Genomic DNA, 13,296 nt, shown 5'->3' with positions numbered 1-13,296 from the left:
GTATGTTTAAGTTCTCTATGTCTTCGGAATCTCCAAATTATTAAGAGAAATGTCTTACCCAACTACTTAATAAAGATTTTTCTCGGTTGATTTTACTTCATATTTTCAGATTTAAAAAAATGCAAACTTTCATAACTATTACCATCAGGATTTTTCAAGGGAATCAGATTTTTTATGAAACACCAACAAAAAGTATAAAATTTTGCATCATATTAAAAGACCATAAATCCCTTTTTCTGTACTGAATTATCTTCAACGTTTTCATTAAGAGATTTCTTATCACCAAAGTCAACTTCAGAATTGGAAACCTGACAAGTTTCTCCCTTTCCAAAAAGGAAAACATTTTTTTGTCTCTACTGTTTTCGTTTTTCAGTCCTTTAAGAGATTAAAAAAATATCAATAGTTTATAAGCACATCTCTGAAATTAGACTACACTTACTATTCAAAACAACATCTGAATTTATGTTAAATTTCAAAGGAGATTAATATTTATAAATAATTCTGAAGTGTGTTTTTTCCACTTTTAAAAACTGTGAGTATAAAATGACCCATTGCATGAATAAAAACAAAACTGGGAGTTGTTCATATTCAGGAGTGTCTTATTTCAGACTTGAATCACTTACGAGGGCTTCAAAATTAGTAGTCACTCTGCAAGTTTTGACTAGTAACCTTGCATTTATTTCTTGAGCATGCTTCCATGAAATGGAAATTTTAAATGAGGGCAATTATCATTAAAACAACATGTATTGGCGCTACTATGCTCAAGACAGTTTGGTAGGAAAGTTTACATTTTTACTTTTAAATCTGCTGAAACCAACCAATGTGAAAATTTAATTTAGATAATTGCATTGTAGTTCTTTATTGCTAAGGTCAGATTTAGAAAGTACACATTTATTTACAAAGAATTGCCTTTTATAGCATCATTATTTCATTTTTAGATTTCAATATTCATTATGAAGTTAGTATTTCATTTTTATCAATATTTTAAAGATTCTAGTTCTCCTTTCTCCTAAATAAATTCCAGTACTAGAGACCATCACTTTGTCTTTAACTAGTTACAAGGCAACCATTTCTGCTGAAATGAAACCCCATTACATTTTTTGTCACTTTGAAATTTGGGGACTATTATTTAAATGTAAGTGTAGCATATTTCACTCTTATTTTGAGCAAGCTAAGGAACCATTTCAGCACTAGATGGGAATTATCCAGCTGGATAAAGGGGGGGGGAAGCTAAATAATGAAGTCAACCAAAGGAAATAAATACCAGAGGAATTATTTCTAGCCCTATGAAAGTATTAATTCTCATTATATGAAGTGATTTCTTCCATTTTCTCTTTAATAATATAAGTGATGGCAGATTCGTGAAATATGCAAGCTCCAAGAGTAATATATATCTACTAAAATCATAAATTTTTTCAGACTAATTTTAGAAACCACCTTTGAGGAACTCAAATTGAAATTTTTTTCCCATCAAAAGGATATTTGAAGAATTACATTAAGTTCTACACTCTACATTTTAAAGTAGATTTTGCTATTTTAGAGAAGATCCAGAGAATAATAGTTGGAATGGTGAGGGGTCTGGAAACCATGCTATATAGGAACAATGAAAGAAATGGGTTATTTCCTCAGGGGATACATAGAATTTTTTTCAAATATTTGTTGAGGTATCATATTGATTGTAGATGAAACTTATAGTATATTTTTCTGACAAGTAAAACTAATACAATGATTTAACAAAGCAGATATCTTCTCACTTTGATATAAAACCTTCTGTCCAAAAAAAAATTAACGGAATGACTAGATTTCTGTGCTTAAACCAAAGCACAGATTAAATGATGGCTTTTTCTGAATAATATCAGACAAGACATTGGACTCAGTAAACATTGTTCCCCTAAAATCTGATTATATTATCAATGATGAAAATCTTAGCTCAAAATTATAAGCAGAGTAAGTTTCAGACATCAAAGTATGACCCATATATAGAAGAAGTAGCAAACTCTCTGGGGTCTTGGTGGCATGAGGAAAGGCACAAGAACTTCCCCTAATTTAAACATTGCCTAAACTTAACCTTGCATCTTTTACCAAAACACATAATTCTAAGAAAATATATTTATCAATATAATAAAGTACACTTAAACCATACTTTAATATTCAGCATTATTTCATTGGTAGGAATGGAAAAGAACAATAAGTGGCTTAATAAAGAAGAGGCTTATTATAACAGAGATTAATGAATATGTATAACATTAATGAAAATATATTTACAAGTTGTATCATCCAATGTTCCAAGTCATATAAGGTGCACATTATTCCTGATAGCGGAAATTCAAACACAATGATAGTGAAATTTCAAGTATTTCTATTTTAGAAATGATGTACTGTATATGAGTTCAAAAAGTAAAGACCATAAAATTATATGAAACTATGAATAAACATGTTTATAGTTTAAATAACCAATGTTATTTGCTATATTGTCTACAAAACAGTTTATTCCTAGAAAATTATGCATTTACTCCAATATAACCATCATCTGAAAAATTTATACTAAAGAAACAAACACCTTTTATGAGCAGTACAGCTATTTCCTATCAAGAAGCTATGTTTCACCTGTAATTTAATTTAAACTATAGCATGTTAATGCCTTCCACAGATTTAGTGCCCTTCCTATCGTAATCTGTTGTGTTGCATTACAATTGTGGAGCTATTTTTCTTGCTTTAATTCTTTCAGAAACATTTTTTATTACTTTCTATTTTAAAACTAATATAAAACAATTAGGGCAGAAAAGTAAGAGGAAGGAATCTTGTGAACCAGAACTGCATAGACATTAACAACCATTAAAGATGTCAAAGAATATCATTAGCCCATATTATTCATATTAATTCCTTTCTTTTCCAATTTCTTCAGGGATTAGATACTATAATATTATTTTTGCTTTGAAACAAGATAACTTGATTTTTTGGCCTGTATAGGCCTCAGTTTATCATTCCTTGAAGATTAATTTAGCAACTTGAAATGTTTATTTTTAAAAAAATATGCATAACTTTAAGAAAAATCTCTTGAGATTTATGAAAATTGGCATTTTTAAACTTACATGCTCTTTTTATTTCTTAGCATATATTCCTTGCTACCTGTTTGGAGATATAATTTTAAACATACATGTGACCATGCACACACACCTATGCACAAACAGTGTATCACACAAAGGGAAAATTATATGAATCATAACACCATCAATGACCTATTAGTGACTCTATCTGCCCATACCAAATTTATAGCTCTGGATATATCATCTACACTGTCTTGCTGCAATATTCCTGGAAGTAAACAAAAGAAATCTTACACCAAAATCATAATGAGATTACGAGTGATTATTTCCCTGTTTTCTGTAATATCTATCGTGTAGTCACATTACTTCTATGATTTTTAATTTTAACTCATTTTTAAACTTCTTTAACTAGCCACAGACTTATTTATTTATTTATTTTCATTGTAATTCTTTTTATTAATTTTTTTTAATTTTGTTATCATTAATCTACAATTACATGAATAACATTATGTTTACTAGGCTCCCCCCTTCACCAAGTCCCCCCCCCACCCCATTACAGTCACTGTCCATCAGCATAGTAAGATGTTACAGAATCATTACTTGTCTTCACTGTGTTGCAGAGCACTCCCCATGCCCTTCCCACATTATACATGCTAATCGTAATACCCCCTTTCTTCTTCCCCACCGTTATCCCTCCCTTCCCACCCATCCTCTCTAGTCCCTTTCCCTTTGGTAACTGTTACTCCTTTCTTGGGTTTTGTCATTCTGCTGCTGTTTCGTTCCTTCAATTTTTCTTTGTTCTTATACTCCACAGATGAGTGACATCATTTGGTATTTCTCTTTCTCGGACTGGCTTATTTCACTGAGCATAATACACTCTAGCTCCATCCATCCATGTTGTTGCAAATGGTAGGATTTGATTTTTTCTTATGGCTGAATAATGTTCCATTGTGTATATGTACCACATCTTCTTTATCCATTCATCTCCAGATGGACATTTAGGTTGCTTCATTTCTTGGCTATTGTATATACTGCTGTGATAAACATAGGGCTGCATCTGTCTTTTTCAAACTGGAGTGTGGCATTCTTAGGGTAAATTCCTAGAAGTGGAATTCCTGGGTCAAATGGTATTTCTATTTTGAGCTTTTTGAGGAACCTTTATACTGCTTTCCACAATGGTTGAACTAATTTACATTCCCACCAGCAAAGTAGGAGGGTTCCCCTTTCTCCACAACCTCGCCAACATTTGTTCTTTGTCTTTGGGATGGTGGTGATCCTTACTGATGTGAGGTGATATCTCATTGTGGTTTTAATTTGCATTTCTCTGATGACTAGCGATGTGGAGCATCTTTTCATGTGTCAGTTGGCCATCTGAATTTCTTCTTTGGATAACTGTCTGTTCAGCTCCTCTGCCCATTTTTTCATTGGATTATTTGCTTTTTCTTAGTTGAGGTATGTGAGCTCTTTATATATTTTCGATATCAACCCTTTATAGGATCTGTCATTTATGAATATATTCTCCCATACTGTAGGGTACCTTTTGGTTCTATTGATGGTGTCCTTTGCTGTACAGAAGCTTTTCAGCTTGATATAGTCCCACTTGCTCATTTTTGCTTTTGTTTCCCTTGCCTGGGGAGATATATTCATGAAGAAGTCACTCATGTTTCTGTCCAAGATATTTTGCCTATGTTTTTTTCTAAGAGTTTTATGGTTTCATGACTTACATTCAGGTCTTTGATCCATTTTGAATTTACTTTTGTGTATGGGGTAGACAGTGATCCAGTTTCATTTTCTTACATGTACCTAACCACTTTTGCCAGCACCATTTGTTGAAGAGACTGTCATTACCCCACTGTATGTCCGTGGCTCCTTTATCGTATATTAATTGACCATATATGTTTCAGTTAGTGTCTGGGGTCTATATTCTGTTCCACTGGTCTGTGGCTCTGTTCTTGTGCCAGTACCAAATTGTCTTGCTTACAGTGGCTTTGTAGCAGTGCTTCAAGTTGCAGAGAGAGATCCCCCCAACTTTATTCTTCTTCTCAGGATAGCTTTGGCTATCCGGGGTCTTTGGTGTTTCCATATGAATTTTTGAACTATTTGTTCCAGTTCGCTGAAAAATGTTGTTGGTAATTTGATAGGGATTGCATCAAATCTGTATATTGCTTTGGGCAGCATGGCCACTTTGACAATATTAATTCTTCCTAGCCAAGAGCATGGGATGAGTTTCCATTTGCTAGTGTCCTCTTTAATTTCTCTTAAGAGTGTCTTATAGTTTTCAGGGCATAGGTCTTTCACATTCTTGGTTAGGTTTATTCCTAGGTATTTCATTTTTTTGATGCAATTGTGAATGGAATTGTTTTTCTGATTTCTCTTTCCATTAGGTCATTGTTAGTGTACAGGAAAACCACAGATTTCTGTGTGCTAATTTTGTATCCTGCAACTTTGCTGTATTCCGATACCAGTTCTAGTAGTTTTGGAGTGGAGTCTTAAGGGCTTTTATGTACAATATCATGTTATCTGAAAATAGTGACAGTTTAACTTCTTCTTTACCAGTTTGGATTGGTTGTATTACTTTGTTTTGTCTAATTGCCATGGCTAGGACCTCCAGTACTATGTTGAATAACAGTGGGGAGAGTGGGCATCCCTGTCTTGTTCCCGATCTCAAAGGAAAAGCTTTCGGCTTCTCGCTATTCAATATGATGTTGGCTGTGGGCTTATCATATATGGCCTTTATTATGTTGAGGTACTTTCCCTGTATATCAATTTTGCTGGGAGTTTTTATCATGAATGGATGTTGCATTTTGTTTTCTCAGCGTCTATAGAGGTGATCATGTGGTTTTTGTCCTTCTTTTTGTTTATGTGGTGGATGATGTTGATGGATTTTCGGATGTTGTACCATCCTTGAATCCCTGGGATGAATCCCACTTGCTCATGGTGTATGATCATTTTGATGTATTTTTGAATTCGGTTTGCTAATATTTTGATGAGTATTTTTGCATCTACGTTCATCAGGGATATTGGTCTGTAATTTTTGTGTGTGGGGTCTTTGCCTGGTTTTGGTATTACGGTGATGTTGACTTCATAGAATGAGTTTGAGAGTATTCCCTCCTCTTCTATTTTTTGGAAAACTTTAAGGAGAATGAGTATTATGTCTTCTCTGTATGTCTGATAAAATTCCGAGGTGAATCCACCTGCCTTGGGGGTTTTGTTCTTGGGTAGTTTTTTTATTACTGCTTCAATTTCTTTGTTGGTAATTGGTCTGTTTAGATTTTGTGCTTCTTCCTTGGTCAGTCTTGGAAGTTTGTATTTTTTCTAGGAAGTTGTCCATTTCTTCTAGGTTTTCCAGTTTGTTAGCATATAGGTTTTCATAGTAGTCTCTAATAATTCTTTGTATTTCTGTGGGGTTCATCGTGATGTTTCCATTCTCATTTCTGATTCTGTTGCTGTATGTTGATTCTCTTTTCCTCTTAATAAGTCTGGCTAGAGGCTTATCTATTTTGGTTTTCTTCTCAAAGAACCGGCTCTTGGTTTCATTGATTTTTTCTATTGTTTTATTCTTCTCAATTTTATTTATTTCTTCTCTGATCTTTATTATGTCCCTCCTTCTGCTGACTTCAGGCCTCATTTGTTCTTCTATTTCCAATTTTTATAACTGTGATGTTAAACTATTCATTTGGGATTGTTTTTCCTTCTTTAAATATGCCTAGATTGTTATATACTTTCCTCTTAAGACTGCTTTCGCTGCATCCCACAGAAGTTGGGGCTTTGTGTTGTTGTTGTCATTTGTTTCCAAATATTGCTTGATCTTTATTTTAATTTGGTCATTGATTCATTGATTATTTAGGAGCATGTTGTTAAGCCTCCATGTGTTTGTGGACCTTTTTGCTTTCTTTGTACAATTTAGTTCTAGTTTTATTCCTTTGTGGTCTGAAAAGTTGGTTAGAAGAATTTCAATCTTTTTGAATTTGCTGAGGCTCTTTTTGTAACATGGTATATGGTCTATTCTCAAGAATGTTCCATGTGCACTTGAGAAGAATGTGTATCCTGTTGCTTTTGGATGTAGAATTCTATAGATGTCTATTAGGTTCATCTGTTCTAATGTGTTGTTCAGTGCCTCTGTGTCCTTACTTATTTTCTGTCTAGTGGATCTATCCTTTGGAGTGAGTAGTGTGTTGAATTCTCCTAAAATGAATACATTGCATTCTATTTCCTCCTTTAGTTCTGTTAGTATTTGTTTCACATATGCTGGTGCTCCTGTGTTGGGTGCATATATATTTATAATGATTATATCCTCTTGTTGGACTGAGCCCTTTATCATTATGTAATGTCCTTCTTTATCTCTTGTTACTTTCTTTGTTTTGAAGTTTATTTTGTCTGATACTAGTAGTGCAACACCTGCTTTTTTCTCCCTGTTGGGTGCATGGAATATCTTTTTACATCCCTTGACTTTTAGTCTGTACATGTCTTTGGGTTTGAGATAGGTCTCTTGTCAGCAGCATATAGATGGGTCTTGCTTTTTTATCCATTCTATTACTCTGTGTCTTTTGATTGGTGCATTCAGTCCATTTACATGTAGGATGATTATTGAAAGATATGTACTTATTGCCATTGCAGGCTTTGTATTCGTGGTTACCAAAGGTTCAAGGTTAGCTTCTTTTGTATCTTACTGTCTAAATTAACTCGCTTATTGTGCTATTATAGACACTGTCTGGTGATTCTTTATTTCTCTCCCTTCTTATTCCTCCTCCTCCATTCTTTATATGTTGGGTGTTGTATTCTGTGCTCTTTTGTGCTTCCTTTAAGTGCTTTTGTTCGTAGTTGATTTTATTCTTTGCCTTTAGTTAGTATTTTGTTGGTCTGCTTTCTTTGCTGTGATTTCATTTTCTCTGGTGACATCTGTTTAACCTTAGGAGTGCTCCCATCTAGAGCAGTCCCTCTAAAATACCCTGTAGAGGTGATTTGTGGGAGGCAAATTCCCCCAACTTTTGCTTGTCTGGGAGTTGTTTAATCCCACCTTCATATTTAAATGATAATTGTGCTAGATACAGTATTCTTGGTTCAAGGCCCTTCTGTTTCATTGCCTTATATATATCATGCTATTCTCTTCTGTGAGGTTTTTGTTGAGAAGTCTGGTGATAGCTTGATGGGTTTTCCTTTGTAGGTGACCTTTTTCCTCTCTCTAGCTGCCTTTAAAACTCTGTCCTTGTCCTTGATCTTTGCCATTTTAATTATTATGTGTCTTGATGTTTTCCTCCTTAGGTCCCTTCTGTTGGGAGTTCTGTGTACTTTCGTGGTCTGAACGATTATTTCCCCCCAGTTTGGGGAAGTTTGCAGCAGTTATGTCTTCAAATATCCTTTCTATCCCTTTCTCTCTCTCTTCTTCTTCTGGTACCACTATAATGCAGATATTGTTCCATTTGAATTTGTCACACAGTTCTCTTAATATTGTTTCATTCCTGGAGATCCTGTTATCTCTCTCTGTGTCAGCTTCTATGCATTCCTGATCTCTGGTTTCTATTCCACAAATGGCCTCTTGCATCTTATCCATTCTGTTTATAAATCCTTCCAGAGATTGTTTCATTTCTCTAATCTCTTTCCAGATGTCATCCCTTAGCTCTTGCATATTCTCTGCACCTCCATCAGCATGGTTATGACCTTTATTTTGAATTCTTTTTCAGGGAGATTAGTTAGGTCTATCTCCTCAGATTCCTTCTCAGTGGAGGATGTCTCGGTTAGTCTTGTCTGTATCAAATTCTTTTTCCTTTTCATGGCAATAGAGGTAGTTGTGGGGAGCTGGCGCATGTGTTGGCTGGGAGAACGTCCCTTTTTACTGGTTTGTGACCTTCCTCTTCTGGGAGAATGGTGACCCCTAGTGGCTTGGACTGGGAAACTTCGAACAGACAGTGTTTCTAATTCTTGCCCTGCCACTGTGAAAGAATCTCTGCCCTGCTGCTGTGGGCGTTCAGACTCATGCGGCTGCTCCACTATGGCGGAGTGGCGTTGGTGCAGAAATGGGTGGGAGGCTGTTTATCTTCATGAGGGTCCTCTGAGCTGCACTGCTGCCCAGCGGGTTAGGGCACCCAGAGTTCCCCGGGATTCCCAGATGCTGGGCTAAGTGTCCCGGGACATTTACACCCAGTTGTGGGGTCCCTGTCCCTTTTAGGTCTTTCAGAAAGCACTCGCTTTTCTTTGTCCCAGGGGTGCCAGCTGCAGAGACCCACTTTCAGGTTTTACTGTCCTGTTTCCCTAGTATCCAGCACCCCACGCACTGGGTGTCTGTGCTCTGGTGCGGATGGCTAGGGCTGGGTGTTTAGCAGTCCTGGGCTCCCTCTCCCTCCCTGCTCCAACTCCTCTCCTCCTGCTGGGGGCTGGGGTGAGGGGTGCTTGGGTCCCGCCCGACTGCAGCTTGTATCTTACCCCCTTTGTGAGGCATGGGGTCTCGCAGGTGTAGATGTAGCCTGGCTGTTGTCCTGTATCTTCTGGTCTTTCTTTTAGGGATAGTTGTTTTTGTTGAATTTTCAAAAATAGATATGGTTTTGGGAGGAGATTTCTGCTACTCTACTCATGCTGCCATCTTGGCTCCACCTGCACAGATTTATTTTTATATCCACTAAATACAATTATTAAAATGATAATAAAAATTAAACTACAAAAATATATGACTGAAGTGATTACATGTCAAAATAGAAATTAAGAATAAAACAGATTCTTCAAATGTTAACACTCCAAATAAAAACATTACTTAAAAAAGAAGATATCTTATTGACAGCTATAGTCTCAATGAGCTATCTCTCTTGTTCCTTTCTGCCTCTAGTTTTCAGATATGTAAAATTCAATAAATTGAATTATATACAGTTAATCTATGTGCATTTATTTTATTGAATATTGTCATTGAGTCCATTTATTCAACTAAGCAATTTAATGACATTGCCCACATGAACTAACAGTATTTTTATATTAATGAGAATGACACTTCATTTGGTTTTAAATTATGAAAATTATTTTCCTTGTAAAATTATACGAAGGAAAATGTATAAATTTTAAGATAAAATATTATGTTATAAACTGAATTTCACATACAGAAAAAGTAAAATATGATTACAGAATTATGAAATTGTTATTCAATCTGCTATAATTTACTTTAGTTTTAACTTAACTGATTTAGATTGCTTGAGATGGTTATTTATTATAATTGTTTTTAAATCCAAGACTCAAATTCACTTCTAATTTTGGGGACTTACCCATTATTTGAGACTTGGTATGAAGCACGTCCCACTTCTTAAGACAGAAACTAACTAGGTCATTCTGATCACTTTAGAGTTGCATATGGGCACATTTTCTAGGGTCAGTTAACTGGATATGCCCATCTGAGATGTATAGTTTTAGGTAGTGATGCAAAGGCAAGATCAATTGAGAAATTGTACAACAAATCCTGATGCTACCTCACTTTTAAGACTTACTATAAAGGTACAGTATTGAAGGCAGTGTTGTATTGGCAAAAAAAAAAAAAATGGACAAATAGATCAATCGAACAGAATACAGAATTTAGAAGTAGACCCCAAATATATAGTCAAGTAATCTTTGACAAATGAGCAAAGGCAATACAATGGAGAAAAGATAGCCTGTTTAAAAATTAGTGCTGTAATAACTGAATATCCACATTCAGAAACTTAATCTAGAGATAGATTTCATGTCCTTCACAAAGATTAACTCAAAATAGATCATAGATCTAACTCTAAAATACAAAACTACAAAACTCCTAGAAAATAGTACAGGAGAAAATCTTGATGATCTTGGATATGATGATGTCTTTTTAGACTCAACATCAAAAACATAATTCAGGAAAAACATAATTGATAAACAGGGCTTCAGTAAAATTAAAAACTGCTCTGTAAAAGACAATGTCAAAAGAATTAGAAAAATTTTTCATGGAATTACAGTCAGTGATTCTATAATATCTTTATGTTAATAATAGTAACCACACTAGAGAGGGTGAAGATTTAATAATATGGGTAACTGTTGAACCACTGTGCTGTACATTTGAAACCAATATAAGACTGTATATCAATATTTCACTTAAAAGAAAGACAAGGCAGCCCTCAAAAAAATTAGACAAGTCAGAGACTGGGAGAAAATATTCACAAAATCACATCTGATGAAGTTATGCTATCCAAAATATACAAAGAAATCTTAAAATTCACAATAAAGAAACAAGCCACCTAATTAAAATATGGACCAAAGACCTTCATACCTCACCAAAGAAGATGTAAAGATGAAATATATGCATATGAAAACATGCATTTTTTCACTAGAGAAATGAAAACTAAAACATGTCATCAAGGAAATGGAAATTAAAGCATCAATGAAATATGCTACACACTTATTAGAATGGCCAAAATCCAGAACACTGACAACACCAAACTCTGGTGAGGATGTGGAGTAACAGGAACTCTCAAACAGTGCTGAACATTCCCATACATGGCTGGGAAACCAAAATGGTTCTGCCACTATGAAAGACAACTTGGTGTTTTCGTATAACATTAAACACATTCTTACCATAATATCCATCAGTCACACTCCTTGGTAATTACCCAAAGTAAAAAACTTACATACACACAAAAACCTACACAGATGTTTATAGCAGCTTTATTCATAATTGTCCAAACTTGGAAGACAACCAAGATGCCCTTTGGTAGGTGAATAGATAAATAAATCACAGTACCCCCAGATAATGGAATATTATTCAGCACTAAAAGAATGAATTATCAAACCATGAAAAGACATGAAAGAACCTTTAATACATATTACTGAGGAAAATAAGCCAACCTGAGAAGACTACATAATGCATGATTCCAACTATATCTGGAAAGGCAAAACTGTGGAGACTATAACAAATCAGTGGTTGCTGAGGGGTTGTAAGGAGGTAGAGATGAATAACCAAAAAGAGGATTTTTAGTGCCATGAAAAACTCTGTATGATATTACAATGACAGATATGTTTTTATAAATTTGTCCAAACCCATTAAATGTACAACACAGAGGATGAACCCTAAGGTAAACTATGGATTTAGGTTGATTATTGTGTGTCAATGCAGGCTCATCCTTGATAAAAATATGTGTCATTCTAGTGAGTGATGTTTATGATAGGGAAAGTTATGCATGTGTTTAGGGGGGGAGACGGTAGATGAGAAGTGTCTCTACGTTCCTCCAATTTTATTTATAAACATAAAACTGCTATAAAATATAACCTTTAAAATTAAAAAATATATTACCATGTTTCAGCAATCCCTTTACTGGGTGTTTACCCAAAAGAATTGAAATCAGTATCTATAAGATTTACATGTACCTCCATGTTCATTGCAGCATTCTTCACAATAGCCAATATGTGGAAACAACCTAAATGTCTACTGATGGATGAATGGATAAAGAAAATGTAGTATATATGTATAATAAGTATTATTCAGCCATAAAAAGCAGTAAATTATATGTGACAACATGGATAGAACTTGAGAACATAATGCTCAGGGAAATAAGCAAGTCACAAATGGACAAATACTGCTTGGTACTACTTATATGAGTTATCCAAAATGGTCAGATTTATAGAAGCTTAAAATTGAATGGGGGTTCCCAAGGGTTGTGGGAGAGAGATATGGGGAGTGTTGTCCAATGGGTATAAAGTTTCAGTTATGCAAGATGAATAAGTTCTAGAGATTTTCTGTAAAACATAGCAACTGTAGTTAACATTACCATACTGTATACTTAAAGAATTATGCATAAGGTAGGTCTCACATTATCTGTTCTTACTATAATAACTAAAAAACTATATGATTTCAAGATCTAAAATGAAGCTGTATGGATATATTCAGTAGAGTACTCATAACCACAAACCCTCACCAATCGTTATTGCCAGTGTGAGAAATTCATCTCCATTGTCTAGTGAGGTTACTTCCATGCCCACTACAGTTCCAGCTGGCTTGCCAAGGTGGCCTGGAAGAAAAGAACTAGGATGCTCCCAGCCTACAGCTGCTTCAGCTCAAGCAATCATGCCCTGTGAGCCCATGCCCACTTCAGTTCCAGATGTCCCACGAAGGCACCCCTTGCAAGGAGTCTCAGGACCTGCCTGAGTCTGTGCCTGCTTCAGTTCCAGTCATCTCTCCAGGGCATACCTTGCATGGAGCACACTGTAATTAGCCAGCCCCCAACACCTTTCAGCTCAAGCCATCCTACCAGAGAGGCCCAGCACAGAC

Source organism: Manis javanica, chromosome X, assembly GCF_040802235.1.
Source record: "Manis javanica isolate MJ-LG chromosome X, MJ_LKY, whole genome shotgun sequence".
Lineage (NCBI taxonomy): Eukaryota > Metazoa > Chordata > Mammalia > Pholidota > Manidae > Manis > Manis javanica.
Note: the sequence above shows the minus strand (reverse complement) of the source record.